The sequence below is a fragment of the Macaca fascicularis genome, chromosome 17 (genome assembly GCF_037993035.2).
Source record: "Macaca fascicularis isolate 582-1 chromosome 17, T2T-MFA8v1.1".
Lineage (NCBI taxonomy): Eukaryota > Metazoa > Chordata > Mammalia > Primates > Cercopithecidae > Macaca > Macaca fascicularis.
In genome coordinates, this window is record NC_088391.1 from 18,858,388 (window position 1) to 18,884,853 (window position 26,466).

At 39.6% G+C, this 26,466-nt stretch overlaps 1 protein-coding gene and 1 non-coding gene across 3 annotated transcripts in view; both read right to left on the bottom strand.

Annotated features, from left to right (window-relative positions):
* The window catches only part of LHFPL6 (LHFPL tetraspan subfamily member 6), a 260,611-nt gene that overhangs the window by 89,319 nt on the left and 144,826 nt on the right, over window positions 1–26,466 (bottom strand). The window lies entirely within an intron of this gene.
* Window positions 18,255–18,356, bottom strand: LOC123569911 (small nucleolar RNA U13). Its single transcript, XR_006693794.2, has one exon. It is a non-coding gene; the product is annotated as a small nucleolar RNA U13 (small nucleolar RNA).

Genomic DNA, 26,466 nt, shown 5'->3' on the forward strand with positions numbered 1-26,466 from the left:
AATTACTGATATTTTCTTTTTCCTTTTGTTTGTGTTTTTCAAGGAATTTTCCATTTCATCTAAGTTGTCAAATGTATTGCTATGCAGTGATTCATAATCTTCCCTTATTATCACTGTAATCTATAGCATCTTTAGTGATATCACCTTCCTCATTCCTGATATTTATAATTTGTATCTTTTCTACTCTTCTTTTTCTTTATCAACCTGGATAGAGCTTTATTAGTTTATCAGTCTTCTCAACAAACAAGCTTTTGGTTTCATCAATTTTCTCTATTGTTTTTCCTGTTTCTACTTCATTGACTTCTATTGTGACATTTATTTCCTTTACTTTGAATCTCTCTTTTTTGTTTTTAAAGTGCAAGTGGAGTCATTGACTTGAGACACTTGTATTCTAATGGAGCAACACTCTTTTAAAATTTCCCTCTAAATATTGCTCTAGCAGCATCTCACAAATTTCGATGTATTTCTCTTTATTTTCATTCCATTCAAAATACTTTCTAATTTCCCCTTTGACTTCTTTGACTTATGGGCTATTTAGAAATGTCTTATTTCATTTCCAAATAATGTACTACTTTTCAGATACCATTATAATACTTACTTCTTTTTTTTTTTTTTTTTTTTTTTTTTGAGACGGAGTCTCGCTCTGTCGCCCAGGCTAGAGTGCAGTGGCTGGATCTCAGCTCACTGCAAGCTCCGCCTCCCGGGTTCACGCCATTCTCCTGCCTCAGCCTCCTGAGTAGCTGGGACTACAGGCACCCGCCACTGCGCCCGGCTAATTTTTTTGTATTTTTAGTAGAGACGGGGTTTCACCGTGGTCTCGATCTCCTGACCTTGTGATCCGCCCACCTCGGCCTCCCAAAGTGCTGGGATTACAGGCGTGAGCCACCACGCCCGGCTTATAATACTTATTTCTAAGTTAATTCCATTGTGGTCAAACAACATGTATGACTTGAATCTTTTAAAATTTATTGAGACTTGTTTTATCATATATGTTCCCCTTGCACTTGAAAAAATGTGTGTTCTGCTGTTGTTTGGGAATTATTATGCAAACGTCAATTAGATCAAGTTGACAGTGTTGTTCAAGTCATCCATATCCTTACTGTTTTTTTCCTAATTGTTCTATCAATTCTCAAGAGAGAATATCGAAATCTCTGACTATAATTGTTGATTTCTTTATTTTTCCTTGCAGTTTCATTAATTTTTGTCTCATGTATTTTGAAGCTCTATAAATAGGTGCATAAATATTCAGGATCATAAAGTATCCTGATGAATTGATCCATCTCTCTTTACAAAATCTTCCTAATAACGATCTTTGCTCTGAAATCTGTTTTGTCTGCTATTGATAAAGCCATTGCAGCCTTCTCTTGATTAGTGTTAGCCTGGTATATCTTTTTCCATCCTTCTATTTTTACCCCATTTGTGCCTTTAAATTTAAAGTGCATTTCTTATAGGCAACATATAGTTAGGTCTTACATTTTTTTACAATCTGACAATCTTTGCTTGTATTTGTATTTAATGTGACTACTGATATTGGTTTTCCAATATCAATATGTTGACCATTTATATTTAATGTGATTATTGCTACTATTTTTTCTAATCCTTTTTATGAAAAACCTCCTAGAAAGAATTACATACACTCATGGTCTCCGAATCCTCTTCTCCCATTCCACTTTGAACCTGTTTCTGTCTGGTTTTCATTCCTACTATTCTACTGAAACAAGTCTTTGTCAAGACCACTCTGACTTCCTCTATCTTGCTAAATCCAAATTTAAATTCTCAATTTTCATTAAACTTGACCTCTCTGCAACATGTGACATAGGTAATCACTGTCTCCTTAAAGCATGTTTCTTTCCCTGGCTTGTAGGGCACCATACCCTCCTTGCAATCATTCAGCAACACTGACTACTCCTTCTCTGAGATCTCTGCCTTTTCCAACTTATTACTTCAACTTCTTAACTTCATAATGCCACAGGACTCAGGGCTCAGTCCTTGGGCATCTTGTCTAAGCACACTCATTTCTTTAGTGATCTCATCCTTCTCGTGGATTTAAATACTACTGCAGTGTATGCTGGGTGTACCACTCAGATGCCTGCCCTTAAGACTGAAGCACTCATTTCCCCCACTGCTGAGAATGTTAATGGTTGATTTCTCAAAATTTATTCCCTGTCTTCACCAAGCAACTGCCCTCAGCTGAAGAAAGTTGCCTCACTTAAGGTCACAAGCGTGGGCATCAAGTAACTGGCTGATGTAGGGGGTATAAACTATGACAATTCTGCAAGGTTTTTCCAACTCTAGAGCTCTCCATGAGATTGGTGGAAGGATTTATTTCTGATCTTATTGCAGCCCAACTTTCCCCCCTGTCCATTCCTACTTCCTTTACTCCTCACAGTTATTAATCTCAAAAGTCCTTACCAATACATGTCTGACTGCAAATCTTCATCTCAAGTATCTGCTTCCTGGGAAAGCTGATCTAAGACATCATTTACATGCTGACATTGAGAGGTGAAGCCAGCTAGACTTCCTGGGTTGAGTAGGGACTTGGAGAACTTTTCTGTCTAGCTAAAGGTTTGTAAACTTACCAATCAGCACTCTGTAAAAATGCACCAATCAGTGCCGTGTGTCTAGCTAAAGGTTTGCAAACGCACCAATCAGCACTCTGTAAAAATGCACCAATCAGCACTCTGTGTCTGGCTAAAGGTTTGTAAATGCACCAATCAGCACTGTGTAAAAATGCACCAATCAGGGTTCTGTTTCTAGCTAAAGGTTTGTAAATGCACCAATCAGCACTCTGTAAAAACGGACCAATCAGCACTCCGTAAAATGGACCAATCAGCAGGACATAGGCAGGGCCTAATAAGGGAATAAAAGCTGGCCATCCAAGTCAGCAGTGGCAACCCGCTTGGGTCACCTTCCATGCTTTTCAAGCTTTGTTCTTTCATTCTTCACAATAAATCTTGCTGCTGCTCACTCTTTGGGTCCACACTACCTTTATGAGCTGTAACACTCACTGCAAAGGTCTGCTGCTTCACTCCTGAAGTCAGCGAGACCATGAACCACTGGGAGGAACAAACAACTCTGGACTTGCCACCTTTAAGAGCTATAACACTCACTGCGAAGGTCTGCGGCTTCACTCCTGAAGTCAGCGAGACCACGAACCCACTGGAAGGAAGAAACTCTGTACACATCTGAACATCCGAAGGAACAAACTCTGGACACACCATCTTTAAAAGCTGTAACACTCCCTGTGAAGGTCTGTGGCTTCATTCCTGAAGTCGGCAAGACCACAAACCCACCGGAAGGAAGAAACTCCAGAAACATCCGAACATCTGAAGGAACAAACTCCAGACACACCATCTTTAAGAACTGTAACACTCACCGCGAGGGTCCGCAGCTTCATTCTTGAAGTCAGCGAGACCAAGAATCCACCAGAAGGAACCAATTCCGGACACAACGCCTACAAACTCATACTTCCAGCACATACCTTTTGTCTGAATCCCAAGACTGAAATATCCATTGTCCTTCTCAACCTTCCAACTTTTCTTATTCCTTTGATGTCTAATTGAAATCTCAAACTTAACATATCTGAAACTGAATACTTGATCAACACCACTCCCTCACTTAAAAAACCACCCATACACTGTCGTCTCCATCTAAGTTGAGGAAAACTCTAAACTCTCATTGTTTATTACATAAGCCGAAAGCCCTGTAGAATTTTTGGGGTGGCTTCATCTCATATTCCACATCGAATCTGTCAGCAAACCTGTTGGTTCGATTTTTAAAATATTTAACCATTTCTCACCACCCAGCTATCACTCCACCCCAAGTCACCCTTATTTCTCACCTGGCTTAATCGTAATCCCTCCCATTTTTTTTCCTTGTGTCTGTCCCAACCCCCTGTTATGGTCTGAATGTGTCCCCCAAAATTCAGGTGTTGAAATTGAATCTCCATTGTGGTGTTATTAAGATGTGGGGCCTTTTGAGAAATGATTAAGGGGGCTCCACCTTCATGAATAGATTAGTGCCTCATAAAAAGGCTGGAAGGAACCCCGCTTGGGTTGCTTTTACCCTTCTGTCCCTTGAACCACATGAGGACATCTAGATGAATGAGCCGTACCAGACACCTAACCTGCCGGCGCCTTGATTTTGGACTTCCCAGCCTCCAACTGTAAGGAAATAAGTGTCTTTTATTTCAAAATTACCAGTCTGTGGTATTTTGTTATAACAGCACAAATAATTTAAGACACACCCAATACAGTCTTTTTAACCCAGTGGCAAGAGTGATTCTATTAAAACATAAGGCAGATCACTTTACACTGTGCTCAGACTTCATTTTACTTTTTATTTCTTTTTTTTTTTTTTTGAGACGGAGTCTCACTCTGTCACCCAGGCTGGAATGCAGTGGTGCGCTCTTGACTCACTGCAAGCTCCACCTCCTGGGTTCACGCCATTCTCCTGCCTCAGCCTCCCAAGTAGCTGGGACTACAGGCACCTGCCACCACACCTGGCTAATTTTTTGTATTTTTAGTAGAGACGGGGTTTCACCATGTTAGCCAGGATGGTCTCGATCTCCTGACCTCGTGATTCACCTGCCTCGGCCTCCCAAAGTGCTGGGATTACAGGCATGAGCCACCGCGCCCGGTCATGTGCTCAGACTTTATAATGGCTTTCCCCTCTGTCCATTCCCTCCCTTTTCACTCCTCTCTGACACATGCTACCATCCCTGCTGTCTCCCCTCAATGCCTCTGCACAGGCTCATCCCTTGGCCTGAAACGCTCCTCTCCCCTGCAGGGTTCAACCTCTCTCCCTTCCTCTGCAGGGTTCACCCCCTCTCCTATGTCATCTTTGTTCAAATCTCACTCTCAATTAGGTCTTCCTCAACTGCCTCATTAAAATTGCAACCCACCTCCATCCCGGGTAGTTATTGTTTCCTTTCCTGGTTGTATAAGTTTTTCCTTCCTTTGCACTTGGTATCTTTCAATGTGCTTAATGATTTACTTCAAAAAAAAATTGTTTGTTTCTCCCTCCTCCCACTCCACTCCCAAAATTTAAGCCCCACAAATTCAGATATTTTTATCAGTTTTATTTATTGCTGTTTCTGTAGGACCTAGAACACTGCCTGCCACATAATAAGCAGCCAACACATGGTCACTGAATCAATTAATTAATCAGTCAGTCAGTCAATCTATCACTGAACAGATGACTAAACATTTTCGTTTTACCCCAATTTTATGGCTGAAATATAGAATACATATGTTGTTAATACGAAAACAAATACCAAAACAGAAAACAAATTATTTTCAAGTTATCCTCCTATGAGGCTAAGAAATACATATGCAAAAATCCATTCAAGCTATCCAGTCACTAGATCTTGCTTTCTGATGCTAAAATCAACAGATTGGAGCCTTATGCGAATTTACAGGTAGGAGAACTAAGCTGGCCAGCTAAGCTCTCCTACCTCTAAATTGTTATAAGGCTCTGATAATTAAGTATCTATCAGTAAGTTGTTAAGAAACAACTAATTTGGTGAGTAATCCTTTTTTTACTAAATAGCACCTAACTCTCACCATGATGTATATTTAACTCTAGAGAACAAGTCAACCGATCAACTAAAAAATAAAAGAAATTCTAACAAAGCTAAGTACTGGAAATGACTGGCATTTTGGGGGGATCAAGAGCTTTATAACTTACACGATAAGCGCACATGTGCAATTCTATCTTTAATACACTTTATATAATAAAGTAAAGGGCATGTTATACACATAATCCTTTGATGATTCATCATGTTGAAGAGTGCTTAATGAATATCAAAAAGTACCAACTAAGCCAGAGGAAACCCCTGACAAGGTTGCAGACAGCTGGACATGTACATCTGTTCAAAGTCAGTGATCTGTAGAGAAGACCCCAGAGAAAGAATTAGTGTCAATCTGATATTCAATGATAAACAACTATTACCAAGAATCTAATATGACACTGGAAATAATAACAAAACTGGCAAGTTAAGTATAAATTGAGCGACCTCAGATGTTGTGGAAATTTGAAGCCCTTGATTGCTGCTCAAAGCTGTCATGTTAGCAAGAAAATTCTTATTCAGTCTAAAAGTATAAGAATTCCTATCCATCCCACCCTGGCCCTGTAAACCAGCTCTCTCAGCCAGGAAGTCTGAATAATCCAGCAGTCACCAGGAACCTCCTTTGGGATGAAATCTGTTTCTTCTACTCCCTTCAACCCATCGATTTCCTGCTCCTGTTTCCCTGGCTCTCTGGGAGAAGACAGCAAAGAGCCTGCTATCTGTGACCCTTTTTCTGTTTTGATGACTCTTACAGACTCTTGTATCAGGTTTTTGGATTCCTATTTTTCTTCCCACATCCTGCAACCACATCTACCAATGGATTCTTTGATTTGCATGCTCAGAGGCAGCATGGATCTAGATAAGACACCTCTTGGCCCCAGACCTTGATTTGGGGAGATCTTTTCCCATTAATAAAAATATAATGGCTTCTAGTTAGGGAAGACCTACTACATGTTGGGTATTGTATCAGGCACTTTCCACACAGCCTTGTTTTGCCTTTACAACATCTTTGTAAGAAAATGTATTATTGACCTTTTACCGATGAAGAATGGGAAATTAAATGACTTGTCCAAAGTCAGACAGCTAATAAGCATGCAAAGAAGGCAGCAGAATTCTAACTCCAGAATCCATGTTTTCTGCTCTGATGCTGTTTCTCTATCAAGCATTTGTAACATGAGTGATTCCAATTTCATTTTTTCCTTTGCATATTATATAGTAGTCAAATTGCTATAAACATGTCAATCATTTTGGTGCCAGGTTAAATTGTTTTTCAACTTGCTTTCATAGTAACATTGCAATGTTACTACCCATTTTCACCAAGCTGACATCCTCACTGATGGCCCAAATGAAATGGTAGGTTAAATTGCATGGCCCTTAGCATGAGTCAAGGTTGCAGCACCAAACTGTACTACTCCCAGTCATGTAGACTTCACCTCCACGCTTGCAATCAAAAAATGCCAATGTTATTTAAGAATATCCTTGATAAAGAAGTAAATCAACCTCTGAGTACATATCTTTTTAATATTCTGTGACAAAATGAGAAATACGCACATAGAAAGATGATGGCTATCTTGAGATAAAGCACTTGTGTAATGAGTTTTTGGGTTTTTAGCCAAATTAACCTTTTTTTAATGAAAATATTTCACTTGAAACAACAAAGGACAAAGTATTGTTGTCCAGACTTGAGCCATGGGCAAATGTTTTATCCAAGAGGAAAGTGAATCCACATTGACAGTTGTTTGTTGCCAATGGTAAAATTTGAGCTTTCAAGCAAATATAAGAATGTTGGAAGATTTGTTTCTGTCACAGTATGCTTGGAAGCTCCTCAATACTTAAAGACCTTTAGATGAGGTCATTATATGATATTTTATATATTATGAAGTAAAATGTATCAACATGTAGAAGTTGAATGTAATTCAGAATGTTATTTTCCAAATGACTAATGTACAATGTCACAGAATTATGCATGGGTAAAGTCTCCATTCAAAATGCAAGACAGGATGGTGGATTTTATATATATATATATATATAATATATATATTATACATAGACAGCGAAATACGAAGAACTCATGGATTCCACATTTCAACCAACCTTTAGAAACAACTACCCATCAAGTTTTGGTGTGGCATCAAAGAATATTCAACGTGATTCTATTAAAACATAAGGCAGATCACTTTACACTGTGCTCAGACTTCATTTTACTTCATATTTTCAATCAAAACAACATATTGAAACAGGTCATATTAAATCATTGTTCTCTAAAATTATGTATTATAAAGCACAGCGATGTTATGGTTTGTTATGGTTTGTGTGGTCATACCTGTTGCAGGTTACACATCAATATCATGTTGATCACTGTAATTTCCTGAGTTAGTGTGACTTTTCAACATCCCAGTGTGTGCCTAATAATGGCTGTTAAATACAGCTATGGCCCCAACAATGGGAGGTGTATGTGGATCCTAAGAGTGACCTACATGTTGGGTCCACTTAACCACTTGATTGCACAGTAGTTAAGCCACTGGAACTCAACAGACCTGTGATGAAATCCACAGCTCTAAATCCTCGGATATATTTTATAACGTGCCTAGACCTCTCCTCATTCAAAAGGTGAGAAATTTTACAGACTTATTATAATATAAAAAGGCTTACATATTCTGGTAGATGGTAAGTGCTCAAAACATGTAAGCTGCTGTGCTTTTATAATCATATTATTAGTATTGTTGTTATTACTGTAATTCTAGATTCTAACTCTCCATTTAATCCTGCTTTTCTTAGACATCACTATAATGGGTAATGAATATGGTTTGGATCTGTCTCCCTGCCCAAATATCATGTCAAATTGTAATTTCCAATGTTGGTGTTGGGGCCTGGTGGAAGGTGATTGGATCATGTGGGCAGTTTCTCATAAATTGTTTAACACCATCATCCTTGGTGCTGTACTCGTGATAGTGAGTGAGTTCTCATGAGATCTGGTTGTTTAAAAGTATGCAGCACCTCCCCACTCCCTCTTTTCCTCTTGCTCTGGCTATGGGAAGTGCCTTTCTCCCCATTTGCCTTCACCAGTATTCAAAGCTCCCTGAGGACTTCCTAGAAGCAGAAATTTCTATGCTTTCTGAACAACCTGAAGAACCATGAACCAATTAAATATTTTTCCTTAATAAATTATCAAGTCTCGTGTATTTCTTTACAGCAGTGCAAGAATTAACTAATATAAACATTTGTACCCAGAAGAGGGACACTGCTATAAAGATACCTAAAAGTGTGGAACTAGGTAACAGGCAGAGGTTAGAACCATCTGGGATACCCAAAAGGAGACAGAAAAATGAAAAAAGGTTTGGAATTTCCTAGAGACTTGTTAAATTGTTGTGACCAAAATTCCGATAGTGATATAGACAGTGAAGTCCAGGCTGAGGAGATCTCAGATGGAAATGAGGAACTTATTGGAAACTGGAGTAAAGGTCACTTTTGCTATGCTTTAGCAAACAGCCTGGCTGCATTGTGCCCCGGCTCTAAGGATCTGTGGAATTTTGAACTTGAGATTGATGATTTAGGGTATCCGGTGGAAGAAATTTCTAAGCAGCAAAGCATTCAAGATGTGACCTTGTTGCTTCTAACCACCTATGGTCATATACATAAGCAAATAAATGAACTGAAATTGGAACTTACATTTAAAAGGGAAACAGAGCCTAAAAGTTTGGAAAATTTGCATCCTGGCCATATGGTAGAAAAGAAAAGCCCATTTTCAGGGGAGGAATTTAACCAGGCTGCAGAAATTTGCATATGTAAAGAGGAGCCAAGTGCTAATATCCAAGACAATGAGATAAAGGCCTTGAAGGCATTTCAGAGACCTTCAGGGAAGCCCCTCCCATCACAGGCCCAGAGGCCAAGGAGGGAATAATGGTTTATTGGGCCAGGCCCAGGGCCCCATTGCCCTCTGCAGACTCAGAACCCTGCTTACTGCATCCCAGACGTTTCAGCTCCAGCTGTGGTTCAAAGGGGCCCAGGTAAAGCTCAGGCCACAGTTTCTGAGAGTGAAAGCCTTAATCCTTGGCAACTTCCATATGGTATTAAACCTGAAGGTATGCAGAGTACAAGAGTTGAGGTTTAGGGGCCTCTACCTAGATTTCAGAGGATGTACAGAAAAGCCTGAATGTCCAGGTAGAAGCCTGCTGCAGGGATGGAGCCCCCATGCAGAACCTCTACTAGGGCAATGCAGAGGCAAAATGTGGGGTTGGAGTCCCACACAAAGTCCCCACTGGGGCACTGCCTAGTAGAGCTGTGAAAAGAGGGCCACCATCCTCCAGACCCCAGAATGTTAGATCCATCAACAGCTTGCACCATGTGCCTGGAAAAGCTGCAAGCACTCAATGGCAGTCCTTGAGAGCAGCCAAGGGGGCTGAACCCTGCAAACCCTCAGGGATGGAATGGCCCAGGGCTTTGGTAGCCTACTCCTTGCACCAGTGTGCCCTGGATGTGAGGCATGCAGTCAAAGGAGATTATTTTGGAACTTTAAGATGTAATGATTGCCCTGCTGGGTCCTGGACTTGCCTGTAGCCCCCTTCTTTTGACCAATTTCTCCTTTTTAGAATATACCCAATGCCTATATCCACATTGTATCTTCGGAGTAACTAACTTGTTTTGACTTTACAGGCTAATAGTTGGAAGGGACTAGCCTTGTCTCAGATAAGACTTTAGACTTTGGATTTTTGAGTTAATGCTGGAATGAGTTAAGGCTTTGGGGGACTGTTGGGAAGGCATGATTGTATTTTGCAATATGAGGTGGGACATAAGATTTGGAGGGGTCTAGGCTATAATAATATGGTTTGGATCTTTGTCCCTGCCCAAATATCATGTCAAATTATAAATCCCTATGTTGGAGATGGGGCCTGGTGGGAGGTGATTGGATCATGGGGGCTGTTTCTCATGAATGGTTTAACACTATCCCCGTTGGTGCTGTTCTCATGAGAGCTGGTTGTTTAAAAGCCTGTAGCACCTCCCTGCTCTCTCTCTCTCTCTCTCTCCTCCTCTGGCATGTGAAGTGCCTCCCTCACTCCCCCTTTGCCTTCTACCATGATTAAAATCTCCCTGAGGACTCTGCAGAAGTAAAAGCTGCTATGCTTCCTGTACAATCTGTAGAACTGTGAGTCAATTAAACCTCTTTTCTTTATAAATTACCCAGTCTTAGGTATTTCTTTACAGCAGTGTGAAAATGAACTAATGCAGTAACAGTGGCTACAGTCTTCTCTAGTCCAACCTCATTAAGTAACTGTTTTTAAGTTTAATCAGTTAATACACAGAGCCTGAACAGTAAAGTATGTATTAGAGGAAGAAGTCTCATCATGGCTTAAAATGGCATTGAGAGAGAGATCATATAACCAGATGAGCAGAAGATATCTTAGAGAGTTATCTGGAGAGACTGCAATGATACATCACATTTCCTAAGGAAGAGGTAAGTATAATGACTGGGTGAAGGTGGTGGGTATAAATTTAAAGACAAATTTAGTCAACTCCATAGTGTTACTCTGGGTTGGCTCAGAGCCCAGAGCTTTGGTGTGGTCTATACTCTGTTTAAAAAACAGTGAGCCCGTCAGGTGTGGTGGCTTATGCCTGTAATTTAAGCCCTCTGGGAGGCCAAGGTGGGAGGATTGCTTGAGGCAGAGAGTTCAAGACCCACCTGGGCAACAAAGTGAGACACGAGTCTTTATATACAAATTTATATACAAATGCACATAAACAAACAGAAAACAGATAGCAAATACATAGGCCCTTTCTTTGACTTTATTTATAATCTCCAGTTACACAGATACACCCTTTCTTGGAGCTTGATACCTGCCTTGTTTTTGTTGTTATTGCTGTCATTTTTGAGACAGGGTCTTGCTTTGTCACTCAGACTGAAGTGCAGAGGGGCACTCATGGCTCACTATAGCCTTGACCTCCTGGGCTCAAGCAATCCTCCTGCTTCAGCCTTGATATGGTTCGGCTGTGTCCCCACCCAAATCTCATGTTGAATTGTAACTCCCACAATTCCCACGTGTTGTGGGAGGAACCTGGTGGGAGATGATTGAATTACAGGGGTGGGTCTTTCCTGTGCTGTTCTCGTGATAGTGGATGAGTCTCACGAGGTCTGATGGTTTTAAAAAATGGGAGTTTCTTTGCACAAGCTCTCTTCTCTTGTCTACTGCCATGTGAGATGTGCCTTTTACCTTCTACCATGATTGTGAGGCCTCCCCAGCCATGTGAAACTCTAAGTCCAATAACCTCTTTCTTTTGTAAAATACCCAGTCTCAGGTATGTCTTCGTCAGCGGCATGAAAATGGACTAATACAAGCCTCCCGAGTAGCTGGGACCACAGGCAGGTGCCACCATGCCAACTAATTTAATTTTTTTTGTTTTTGTTTTTGTTTTTCATTTTGTTTTTTTGGAGAAAGGATCTCTCTGTTGCTCAGGTTGGCCTTAAACTCCCGGGTCGAATGATCCTTCTGCCTCTCCCTCCCAAAGTGTTGGTATTACAGGTGTGAGCCACTGCACCAGGTCCCTGCTTTGTTAAATGCATTGTTTATTAGGCTATTAGTTGATGAGGAAGTTAAAAATACGAACAAAACACCTAAACTAACCTGGCCATAGGAATTTAAAATATGGCTGGGGCAGCAATTTATAGGACCACCATGGAGGAAAATGGAGGAAAAGTCTACCGCCTTCCTGATACATTGCTTCAATTTCTCATCAATTAAATTCAGAATTCCTGAAAAAAAAAACCAAAATACTTTATTATTATTATTATTTTGAGACAGGGTCTCACTCTGTCACCCAGGCTGGGGTGCACAGGCATGATTATGGCCCCCTGCAGCCTTGACCTCCTGGGCTCAAGCGATCCTCCCACCTCAGCCTCCCAAGTAGCTAGGACTACAGGCACATGCCACCATGCCCAGCTATTACTGTATTTTTTGTAGAGATAGGATTTCAGCATGTGTCTCAGTCTGGTTTTGAACTCCTGGGCTCGAGCAATCTGCCTGACTCAGCTTCCCAAAGAGCTGGGATTAAAGTTGTAAACCAGCCACTGCACTGCACCTGGACTAAAAATTTTTTTTTTTATTTTGGAGACAGAATTTCACTCTTGTTGCCCAGGCTGGAGTGCAATGGTGAGGCCTTGGCTCACTGCAACCTCCACCTCCCCGGTTCAAGCAATTCTCCTGCCTCAGCCTCCCAAGTAGCTGGGATTACAGGCATGTGCCACCATGCCCGGCTAATTTTGTATTTTTAGTAGAGACCAGGTTTCACCACATTGGCCAGGCTGGTCTTGAACTCCTGACCTCAGGTGGTCCGCCTGCCTCAGGCTGGGATTACAGGCATGAGCCACCACCCCCGGCTGGCTAAAACTTCTTTAGGTGTCTCTACATATCAAATAGTCTTTTATGATCATGTGAAAGAACTGAGTCTTTTTAAAAAAAATTAGAAAATTGAAAAATTTGAATATGTCAAAAAGTATTCTGTTAAATTATTATAAATGTCATATCACAAATTCCCTTTATTTATTATCAGGGTACATATTCTTAGCTATTAAGAGATGATGTGTAAGTTTTTCAGTATAAGAAGCTCTTGAGCAAACCTTAAGAAAAATATGTTTAACACTTATATTGCCCCAAATAAATTTCCATGTGTGGAGAAACTTTCTGCTGAGACTGATGTTCACATTTAAAATATCGCCGGGCACGGTGGCTCACGCCTGTAATCCCAGCACTTTGGGAGGCCGAGGCGGGCGGATCACAAGGTCAGGAGATCGAAACCATGGTGAAACCCCGTCTCTACTAAAAAAAATACAAAAAATGAGCTGGGCGCGGTGGCGGGCGCCTGTAGTCCCAGCTACTTGGGAGGCTGAGGCAGGAGAATGGCGTGAACCCAGCAGGCGGAGCTTTCAGTGAGCCAGGATCACGCCACTGCACTCCAGCTTGGGCAACAGAGCGAGACTCTGTCTCAAAAAAAAAAAAAAAAAAAAAAAAAGAGTTAATTAAAATATCATTACAATCAAAACTTTGGAAAGTGCTAAAGTGTCTATATGGGCACTAACTAGCTACAAGGGGAAGAGAAGGCATGAAATGAGAGGGAGGGCATAGACTGGGAATCAGGAGACAGAACCAATCTGGGAACGACTGCTGATTAGCTATGTAGCTCTGCCTAAGTGTCTCTCTTTCTTGATCTGAGTTTTCTGGTATGTGTATTATATTAATGAAGATTTCAGAGGTTCTTCGGGCTCTGTAATTCTATTCTGTTTTTTTGCACTGTGAATTTTTGCCTTGTCTTTGTTTTCCCTCTTTCGGACTTCTCTGCAGCATTTGGCACTATTAAGAACAATCTCCTTCTTAAAATTCCATCCCTGGCTTTTATGGTGAGAACAACTCAGGGATCATTTCAAATACTACTGTCCTCAATCAGAGCCGGCCCTCATGTCTCAGTTCCTGAGCTAACTGAAGCTTGTTCTCTTTCTCTCTCTCTCTTTCTCTCCTTTTTCAGAGAGTTGAAAATATCTAGTGTCTTCCATTAGTCCCTGCTGTGGCTTCAATGCATCCTCCAAAGTTCATGTGTTGGAAACTGAATCCCCAAGGCAATGGTGTCTAGAAGTGGCACCTTTAAGAGGTGATTAGGTCACAAGAGTTCTGCCCTCATAAATGCATTCATGATGTTATTACGGGAGTAAGTTAATTAACATGGGCATTGGTTAGTTATTGCTGGAGTTGGTTCATGAGAAAAGGATGAGTTCTGTCCCCTTTTCTTCCTGTGTCTCTCATGTGCACTCTTTTGCCCTCCTGCTTTCTTGTCATGGGTTGACACAGCAAGAAGACCCTCGCAAGATGCAGTCCCTCAGTCTTGGCATTCCCAGCCACCAGACCATGAGCAGAATAAATTTCATTTCTTTATAAACTCCCAAATCTCTGGTGTTGTGTTATAGCAGCATAAAACAGACTAAGGCAGAAAATTGGTACACAGAATGGGGTTGTTGCTATAACAAATACCTGAAAAGTGGAGGCAGCTTTAGAATTGAGTAATGTATATAGGCTGGAAAAATTTGGAGCAGCAGGCTAGTAAAAGCCTGGATTGCTATAAATGGAGTGGTAAGGGCATTTCTGGTGAGGGTTCAGAAGAAGACAAGAGCTGTACGGAGAACCTAAATCTTCCTAGGGATTACTTAACTCGTCATGGTCAGAATGTTGGTAGAAATACGGAGTGTAAGGGCCATTCTGATATAGTATCAAATAGACATGAGAAACAGATATAGATGGTCCCCAACTTAAACAATTTTTTTACTTTATGATGGTGTGAAAGTAATATGCATTCAATAGAAATGGTTCTTTCAGTACCCATACAACCATTCTCTTTTTCACTTTCAATATAGTATTCAATAAATTACATGAGATATTCCATACTTGATTATATAATAGGCTTTTGTCTATAGGCTAATATGAGCATTCTGGGCATGTTTATGGTAGGCTATCCTAAGCTATGATGTTCAGTAGGTTTGGTGTGTTAAATGTATTTTCGACTTACTGTATTTTCAACATACAATGGGTTTATCAAGATGTAACCACATCATAAGTCAAGGAGCATTGGAAAGTGGAATAAAGGCCATCCTTTATCCTAGTTATACAGTTGTAAAGAACTTCATGGAATTAAGAACTTTGTGGAAGGCAGTACTTAAGAGTGAGGAACTAGGATATCTGGCAGAAGAAATATCTAAGCAGCAAAGTGTTCAAGCTGCTGCATGGCTTCTTTTAGATACTTACAGTAAAATGAAGGAAGAGAGAAATGATGTAAAAATGGGATTTATAATTAAAAGGAAAGTAGAATGCCAAGATTTGGAAAACTATCAGCCTGACCATATAAAGAATAAAAAAGTTTGTTCAGGAGAGAATACTAAAGGTGTGGCCAAGAGACATTTGCTAAACAGATTCATATGGATAGAAGGAAGCCAGGTTCTACTCATCAAGACTATAGGACAATGACCCTGAAGGCATTTCAGAGATCTTCAAGGCAAGCTAGAACCTCAAGGGCAAGGTTTCCAGAGAGGCACCCACAAGACTTCAACATTTGCTGCCCTACACTGCCTTGTGACTCCACTCCTGGAATTCTGGTACAGCATCCCTCAGCATGCTCTGGCCATGGTTCAAGTGAGCTGAGGTGTGGCTTCACCTGCCACACCACAAGGTACAAGCTATAAAACTTGGTAACATCCATATGGTGCTAATTCTGAAGGCACACAGAATGCAAGAGTTGTGGGGCCATGGCAGCCTCCATCTAGGTATCAAAGGATGTTACAGACAGCCTGGAGGCTCAGGCAAAGACTTGTCACAGGGGTGGAACCACTGGAGAGAGTCCCTGCTAGAGCAATGCCTAGTGGAGCCATGGGAGTGGTGTGGCCCCTGAGACCATGAACCACAGAGTCACCAGTGTGCAACTCCAGCCAGGAAAAACTGCAGGCACAAGACTTTAACCTGTGAGACCTGCTGAGTGGACTGAGTCCAGCAAAGCCACAGAGGCAGGGATGCCCTTATTAAATGGACTAATGGCATTGCCTCAGGAGTGAGTTTGTCATTATCGTAGGAGTGAATTCAGTTCTCTCTTGCTAACTCTTGTGCATACTGTCACCATGTGATGCTTTCAGTCTTATTATCATGCAGCAAGAGGGTCCTCACCAGACACATCCCCTTGATCCTGAACTTCCCAACCTCCAGAACTATAGGCTCAGCAAACTTCTATTGTTTATTAATTACCCATTCTGTGGTACTCTATTATAGCAGCATGAAATGGACTCACTCCCTTTACCTTGATAACTTATAAATCTTATAAACTTATAAAACTTATAAATGCCATATGACATCACATCACACAATGGAAAGAATATGAATTTGGGGCTTTAACAATACTCAGGTTCTTTAACTTGGGACTTTGTGAAGATTTATTGAAAATAACTTTTCCAATTTTACAAATTAAAAAAACACAGGATGAGAGAGGTCAGATGAATTTCTCACCCAGCTCCTAAACTGGACCTGACCCAAATTACCAGGAGAATGCTCAGTCTTAGTATAGAACAGATTTCAATAGACGTTTATTAAAGTACGCTTTGGAATCCCTGCCCAGGAAGGGTATTAAAAGAAACAAATTCTGAGCTGAGTAAGTACTCAGGGGTTGGTAGTTATCTAATGTTTGCTTTTCATCATTTATTTAACAATTCTTTCCAAATAATTATTCAGTTGTCCATTAACTACATATTTGGTACAGCAGAATAAAACAAACAAAAAATAGTGGCACATCAGAATAAACTGGCCTCTTCAAATAGCAACTCAGAGTCTTTCAGGTAGACATCCTGCCTTAGAGGACATCAAAGTTTGTTTGAAATGGAAACAGCCTCTCCAAAATGAGTCTTCAAAGGTTGCGAAGTACTATAGAAGAACTTTAAATTTAGGCTTTTTTTTCTGTGGTACTTTAAGCATAACAGATGGATCTTCATAATTAGCATCACATTTGCATTTTTCTCTCCACAAAAAAGAGCTAATAATCTTAGAAGGAGAATTAAAAAGCATCATTCCGTCATATTTTTATTGATCTTATTTATAATTTGTATGCCAAGTCTTCTTTATGATACATATTACTTTCTAGCCCTCTCCTGGGAGATGAACAAATTTACAAATAAGGAAATGAGCAGGGTAGTTAGGAACACAAACTTGAAAATGACTTTAGGATGAGAACTTACTGGAAGGCCCTGATAAAGTGGAAGAAATATGAAGATTCAGATACAGCCTGAAGCCCATTTATGTAATCTCCTCCAACAGAGTAGGCCTACTTATCTTTTGTGTATGTTTCTATGAGACTCCCATCCTCTCCTATGCACTGTAACTCCTACCACTCAGAACCATTTAGTTGAAAGGTGCTATGAAATAGGAGAAATCATTAAACAAACTGTCCTCACAGGCAAGCTCTCAAGCTCTCCTGATGTAGAGCTGGAGACAGCTATTGATGAACTATGGTGGGTGCAGAAGTTAAACAGATACCATCTGCAGAGCACAGAGTAAGCAGAGGCCCTAGGACATGCAGCATGGGACAGTATACCCTGAGAGAACTGGGCCAGTGTAAACAAAGATCATGTCCCAACCGTGTACCACAACTAACACTGTATCTGAGGATCTCAGTGATCCTCAAGGCTTCCCTATGAGGCTGATGCCATCTTCATTGTGTAGATAGAGAAACTAAGATTTAGGAAAGTAAACCATATTGCCCTCTAGTTAAGTGGCAAAGCCGGTATTTTCATTTAGGTCCCATCCAATAGCAAACTTCACGATACTAAGTGGCATGCCATTTCGACTTGTCAACTATATGCAATAAATTTGCTCTGGTAAAGGTTTTGCTTTAATTTGTGCATATCCAATCCGTCATAATCAATAACATAACTTTGGAAGTCACCTGAATAGGGATTAGGAGTGTAATCAATGACCATGAAACGGAAAAGATAAACTGGTCCACAGGGAAATTGAGCCCTTGACCTTAAGCTCCCTAGAGCTGAATTCTAACCAAGTCAATTAATTAGCCACAGACTATTAAATGAACACATTAGAGACCAAATTCTTTCAAACCACAAATCTAAGTTGGCCTTGTATGGGAACACAGAGTTAAGTAGGTACTGACTTTTTTTTTATATCAGATGGGTAATGTGCCAACATCCTGATAAGGCTGAAGGAGGCACATCTCACACATTATTGTGAAACCCAATCATCACACTTATGAACCACAAAAGGATCAATATGCATTGAATTTGAGTGTGCCCATTTAGTACAGTGCAGACTCTCTAGAGTATCCAAAAGCAGATGAAATTATAAGTGAAAATTTTATAATCTTTTTTTAAACTTTCTCTTACTGTTCATAATGCCTATACTTCACTACATCTTTTTAAATTGATACATCTAACTTAGGAATCAAGTCTTTAAGAGGACCCTGGTTGAACTGCCAATTTTTATCAGATTCATTAAACTCCACCCCATAGGTAAGATCAGACCTGGAATTCTTGAGCTGGAGAGTACTCCATGAAAGATACTGTGTATACTAAATGAAAAGCAGTAATATCACACATCTAACTGATAAGACCGGCAAGCCCAGAGAGCCTGAAAGAGGAATCCGCTTTCCCTTACCTGTTGCTACTGGACTTCAGGCCTCTTCAACAACACATGGAGTATATTCTGCACCCAGTGCTCAGTCTCAACTATCTACTTCTCAGTGGCACCAAGGTCACTCAAGGGTTGAGTTCTCACAGAGCAAGAGAGGAACAGGGAGGGATGCAAGAAGAGGGAGATCCATCCCCAACCTAGTAGAGTATTTGGGCCATTGCTCTTCTCCACCCTTCATAAATTACTGATAATTTTGAAAAGTCTGGAAAGTGAGAAGCAGGAAGGATAAGGAGAAAACATAAGGAAAAAGGAGGGAATTCATCTGGGGATGTTCTTCCATTCCTCTTTCCTCATCCAGACCCTTCACATAGTCCTCCCATCTTCATTCTAATTCCTTGACCCAGAATATTTGTGCTACCCTCTTCCCAAACTCCTAATCTCCTTAATTGTAGCCAGGCACCAGGCCAAATCAATCACATGTTCAGAACTGTGGGAGTCTCCTCCCAGTTCTCAGGGGTGGTGGGAAGGCACAGATCTCAAAGCTACAGAGTTTCAGTGAGAGCAGATTTGTTGCTTGCATTTAAATTTTTGGAAGCCTCACTTTTCATAGAAATAATGTTCTCCAAGATGACTCAGTTTGATAGCACTATTATTCAGGGTACATTTTGTGTTAAATATGTTCTTGTTTATTGGCCTCAGATCCTATATATCATAATACTCTGAGGTCCAAACAAATACATTATGGAACACGACCTGCTTCTATGCGGGAGCTTTGTCTATACTGCACATTTATTCATCAGGTAGGAAAGTGGGGAAGTTTGCAAAATAGAGAAGGATTCTTTAAAGAGGCGGGAACAAGGTTATCTAAAGAATCTGGTGCATTGGCTAAATTATGTAATTATGAAAAGAGCAGACATTAGGCACAAAAGAAATTCTTCATTCTTGTATCTCTACTTTCATTTTCTGTAAACGATGTACAACATAATGTACAAAATTTCTATGGTCAGGTCTGGTGGTAGCTCTAGATTTAAATATGGAAAAGCCTCATTAACAGAAATCACATGGCTATAATTCTTTTTAATAGAACTTTTGGCTAAATTCAGGCAGGTGAAATACACTTTTAATTTACTGATGTTAATCTAACAAGATCATTTGGAAATATTTAAAATGCCTGTAACAGGACCCGTTTACTGGAAGACTATAACGAATTACTTAATGTGCTTATTTCAGGACAAAACTAAGAGTAATACTCTACTTTGTAAAGGGGATTAGATTTGCAATGAAAGGAACTTACTGGGGAACCTGGCCAATTGAAAGCTGGCAAAACAATGTGAGCAGATGCATTAGAAGTCATCTGATCTGGGGAGCTAATCCCAGTGCTGTCAGACCTTCTAAAACTGCCTCAACCATGTCAATGCACCAATGGAAACTTATTCCTAGTCTGCAACTTTAATAGGGTAAGGGAGGTGCTACTTGCTTCACAAGCCAGGGAAGCTTCTCCACTGCACCTCCGCGCACGGGCCTCCAGCACTCACAGATACCCACGTCCACGTCAACTGTAAACTGACCCTCTGTTCTGAATGATCAGTGATATTCCTCACTACATTTCATGACCGTTACTTGAAACAGGCACTAAACACATACGTGTAAAATGTACTTAAGACACTAATGTACCAAACACATTAACACCTAATTCTAAATCTGACAAATTAATAAAGTAATTTTTACTTGTATGGTTATAAAGGGTGAGCATTATAATAAAAAATGTGCTCATTTGTCCTGGTCAAGGGTGTGAATGGATATGAAATAAGAAAATATGAAAAAATAGTATTGATAGGAAAAGTATTTTCCAACATTGCAATTGTTGTGAATTTCCCACAATATTATTTACAGAACTAGATTTACAATTTTGCCATCCGAAAAATATTGTAACTGTGAAATAGTTAACGTTCGGTTTAAAGTTTGGGATTTAAAATGAGCCTAAATTTACACAACAGACTGCCTTACCTTTAATTTATATGATGGAACTTGTTTTCAGAACAGAACATAAGAAAGATATACAGACTGAGCCAAATCATCTAAGCAATTAAGATTTCAATATTGTGGATACCACTGGAGCCCACACTGAAAAGTGAGTGCTATTAACCTAAAGATTTAAAGTCACAATATCTGTGACTCAATTGTGACTCAGTTGCCAAGTCCCTCCAACGTCAATGGTTAAGAGTTCAATGATTCTGAAAGTAGCAAAAAAAAAAAAAAAAAAAAGGGAATTTAAAACGAAGATTGAATAGTTTGCTAATTTCCACAGCTCTGCATCAGATTTACCTTTCCTGGCTTCTTCTTATAACATCTCCTGTATCCACAAATACTCATCTGACATCTCATATTTGGAACACAACTGAGAATCAATTAGTCAAGTCACAAAAGTCAAGTCCTAAAACTCTTTGCTCTGTCTTGGAGGAGAAACTCATACACCATCAGTTTTACAGATTATTTGCTTTTATGCTTTACCTAAAAAAAAAACAAATTTATAATATTTTCTAATATTTTAGACCTGTTTTCTAAATCCAAAGAATGTTAGAAGCCATAAATAAATGGAGTTAGTACTTGTTATAGGTTCTATGAGAGCAGAGATACAATAGTAGACAAAATAGAAAATCTGTTAAAACTGACAAAAGCTTAAAAAGCACAATAGTCTGGGGATACTGCAGTGAGAACTAATATAACTCAATAGGTCCCACTGGCATCATGGTACTGCATTCATAGTAGAAGAGTTGATGTTCATTCTGATGTCTGATTCATTCAGAAAGTTCCTATTTTGTTTGGTTTAGTCAGTTTAATGAGTTATAAAAGTACTAATTCATTTTAGAAAGCTATCCATTTAAAGGACTTAAAACAATACCTGTATGTGGGTGTGTGGGTGTGAGGTATCTACCTAGAAATGGCTATATAAAGTGATGTCTGTGTGTCTCTCTATCTATCCATGCTTAGATTCTAAGAACTTCCAGCTGATTTTGCCTGCACTCAGTGGGTGCTGCTAGTTCACCCAGGTGTACTAAGTGGGTGGCTTCTTGATTGGAACGATTAAATAGTGGGGTTGTGGTAGGTCTGAACTAAGTGAATACCATTTCTGTAGGTCAAGAACAGTCAAACATCAGTCATCTCATATGGCTCCAGCTAATGTTACTATAGGCCATTTTGTGATCTGTAAAATTTTCCCATACCGTCTATTACTTAGCTCAATTATAAAATTAAATTAGACTATAAACATACAGTAACTGAGCAGTAGGGACCCTGACCCGGAAAGAAAAATGTAATTAATGTCACAATAGGAGTCAAAATAATAAAACAAAAGCTGATGTCACATATTAGGACCCTCAATTACCACAAATTTACCATGAAAAGTTTTATTCTAACTCACACTAATATTAGGTAATATTTTATTTCTACTCTCCGGAAGATAGCCGGATTGGAAACACCAGTTGCTGGCTTACGATTGCCCATGAAATGTGCACTGAAGCTAAAATGCCAACTTGTCAGGTTTTTCTCCCAGTCATGAGATCCGTTTTGTTTACTTGTTTATTTAGAAATGGGGAGAGGTGTGATTAAATATAGTTTACAGAGTCAGTGGAAGATATCATTAAGTTTGTTCATATTTCTGATAAAAACAAGAAAACCTGAACTTTTGTTTTATTCTGCAGCAACTAAGATATTGGGTGATTAAAAATGGGTAAAGGAAAAACATCAGTTGGCATTATGATTTTATTACAAGTAAATTTATTTCCAAACTGGGAAAATGCTTTGTGATTGAAGAAGATCAGGGTTTATAATCATTGTTAACCTTTTCTGAGAAACAATTGGCCTGTAGCCAACCTATTACATAACCTAGCCTAAGAAAGAAAACTTTCACAAAAAGCCACTAAATCAAACTTGCACTATTGTAGGCTATTAAATGAGCTTGTTTTGAACTCAAATGTATGTTATTCAGAAGATAAAAGTAGTACATTTGCAAAGTACATAAAAAGCTGTTTATAACAAAGCATGGTCTTACAATGATAGTTTAATTCCTTACATGTCCTATCAGCATATGTCTCTACTGTTAATATTTTCTTTTTAATAAGTCTCATAAAGTAGGTTGAGCCAAATAGATTCTCCTTTCCTGGTCTTTTTAAAAGCGTTATCAAGTTACATCCTTTACTAATATTCCTAAAGATCTAAAGATTCTAGTATATATTCAAGTAATTTCTGTAAAATATTGTGAGAAAAATTCTATCTAAGCATAGCAATAAAACTATAGAAAGCAGAAGTGTAAAACTACAGGAAATATGTGTGTGTGTGCGTGTATGTCCGCATGCACGTGCATAAGATGAGCTTAAAAACTACTTTTGGACCAGGGCCATGAAATGAATGAATATGATCTTCATGAAGCCCCAAGAGGAACCCCATACTTTAAAGGAACAAAAACTTTCTATAGACAATTTGTTATGTAAAGATACATCAAGGTTAAAAAAAAAAAAGAGTATATAACAGAGAGTTTAAATGAGGTCAACAGAATTACACCAGCTGGTCCCACTCCCCACCGGGCTGCAGAGGGAAGTGAAGCAATCCACAGGACACAGGTTTAATCCAGACAAGGCTTCACAGTAAAAGAAAATCAACACAGCACATGGCACTGAAAAACAATCTTCTGCCAGTCCAGATTATGGAGTACTAAGAGGACTCAATATTTGAAATGTTTGCCCTTCAAAGAGAAACTCTTACATACTAAGCCAGTTAGCGCAGGTTTTGATACAAATCACCAAATTCAGAAATAACAGCCTTCAACTTAGAAACTTCTGAGAAAGGGAGGAGGGGGGGGTCATACATTTCGGTGAATGCAAATGTAAAACGACAATTTCCTATATTATGATAATGTCTTAAAAATGTAAAGTGCAGCAGTAGGGAGACGCTCCTCCCTTTCTTCACAGATCCCAGTGCTGTCTCACATGGAGTGTGAGGTGACAGGAGGACTTTGTGCAGGGCTCTGCTAGGCTCATTATGATGATACCCAGACACCGGGCGTCTCACACACATTCCTCTTCTGCTGCCTCATTCAAACACCGCAATTAAGATGCTGAAGACTGTAATTCAAGCTAAAGGAAGAGCCGCAAGAATAATGGCCAATGCATAAATTTAGATGTGAAAAACAGACATATCCATTGATAGTATTACCGGGACAGCCACTCCATTTAAAAACAGGGCATCCTAGTCCATTTCTCTTTATAATGCTCTCCTCTTGCTTAGCTGGCTCTGTTCTCTATAGTTCCGTACCATCCTCTGGTTTTGTCCATCTGTCTCAGTTTCCTTCCCCCAGAGATAGTGACCTTGTTGCTACTTGTGCCAGAAGCAGCCTGGAATACACTGAGATGCCAGGAACAAAGAGGCCTCCCTGGAATCCTAACCTTTCAAAAGCTTTTTATGAACACTTGGGATAGAGAGAAGCCTGCTGACTTCACTCACCTGCATATAGCAGGCAGAAGAACACACAAGGCCGTTCTTTTTTTGGCCTTACCCTGAGAGTTGAGGTCATTCTTCCACCTAATAGAATACATTTTCACTGGCTTTACTTGAAGAACTACATTTAAGTGATGGCATCGCAGTTATGGCTTAAAATAAGCCTCGTTTACTCAAATAAAATATCTAACATTTCACTGAATTTACATTAGAGCAAAAAAAAAAAAAATAAAAGGTAGCATCAGGCAAATTAAGAAGGACGAATTAAGCTATATCAATTTTAGGTTTATGCAGTATTTCCATTACGAGTAGCCTTGAAGTATATAATGATGGGCATTTAACTCATGCAGTACCTTTTGCCTAAAAATAGAGAACCCTTAATCTCAAAAAGCAAGTAAAATACTTTATGTGTCATGTTTTTTATAATGTTTAAATTTAAAAAAAAACAACTTACCTTGATTATCTCACTTAAATTTCATTAAAATATTCAACACTGGCAAGGCAAGCATTAGTACTCCAGCTAAGGAATCCAGACTGATAGAAGCAGCAGCTAAGTGAAAATCAGGCCACGCCGTTGGTAAGGGAGTGTTTCTACTTCTATCTCATGACTAGCTACCTGGTATGAAGTGAGTCCCTTGCCTTCCCTGGGCAGGTAGTCCATTCATTCGTTCTTTAACTCAACAGCATGGGTGTGAGTTGAACAAGACAGACAAATTACTGCAATGTGTATCATGACTGGAGGAAGAATTCAACAAGCAAGTCGTGTGTGATATGGTTAAGGAAAAGAAGAATCTAACGTTCTCTTCAATACAGTTCTAGCCCATCAGCCACCTAAGAGCAAAGGGATAAGGCCAAAGTCAAGGTCAGGCCCAGGGGTTTTGAGTGTATACATGGACTTCCTAAGATACACTTCAATTGAGTTCTTTTATTGCATTCCCTAGGCAAATGCAATTGATTTCAGAATTATTGATTGCTTTGGATGGTCCAACCCAGTTTCCCTTCATCCCTGGGGATAATCAAGAGCTGATCTCTGATTCTCAAGAAAAATGGAGAATTTAAGGAATATTAGATCTCAAACTATCAGTATAATCTTCTAATTTGTCTCATTATAAAGTATTATATTTCTATAGGACAGGTTAATAATCCAGAAAAATGAAACTAAGATGATCAAAACCTGTAGTTAATACTTTAAAATACAATCCAACACCGTTTGATCTTCTGGGTCGGTGACACTCCAATTTCTTCTCTCTAACATTTCCTTAAGAGTTGCAATCAAAGGATGCCTGGGTAAGAGCTGGATTCAGTTTTGGTACTTAGGTCTTTCAGTAATTCCATTTTAGTACCACTGAATTATCATTAGTGCTTTAAAGAGCTGCCTTTTGTGGACAGAATGAATTTATTACTACACAAATTATCACTTTTGTCTTCCTACTGATACGTTTAAGGAGCGGGGATACAATATTTTCATCCAACAGGTCACAATGCATATAATTGCTGACATTTTAAACTCATCTGGAAAAATAAATGTTGTTACTATATTATTGTAGACTGTAGAGTGTCCTTCACTTTTTTACTTTTATTATTTTCACTTTGGAGATTCTGTCAATAAAAGTCAAGTGCCCTTCCACCCTGTGAGGCGACAGGGAGAAGAAGCCATCTTTGAATCAGAAAATGGGCCCTCACCAGACACTAAATCTGCTTGGACATGGGTCATGGGCTTCCCAGTCTCCAGAATAGTGAGAAAGTTAGTTTTGTTGTTTAGAAGCCCCCAACTCCCCTCCAAAAAACCAAGTCAAGTGGTTTCAGCTGTTTCATGTTTAAATCATTTAACAAAATGTCCTGGGCACCCAGAGGACACAGAACACTCTCCCTAAAGCAGCTACAGCTGGGCCAGTGGCAGCCCTTCACCCTGAGCTGCAAACTGCGTTAGTCATGGAAGAACACAGGGAGTGAAAAAGTTGAAATTTCACAGCATGCTCTGAAATAATGGAATATAAAGATACACACTGCTCCCATCAAAGGAGAAAAGGTGTGGCTTTGCTTCCACATACCATCAATATTTTTAGTGTAAAAAATACCTAAATCATTTGAATACCAAATCAAATTTTCCATTTTGTCAAAAATAACGACCTTAATTCCAAACTGCCAAGAGTTTCATTAGTTCTAGAGAGAGTAGACATGCTTAGCACAGCACCAGTGACTCCCTCTCAGAAGCCTAAGGAAGAGAAATGGCTTATGAGGACAATAACCTGA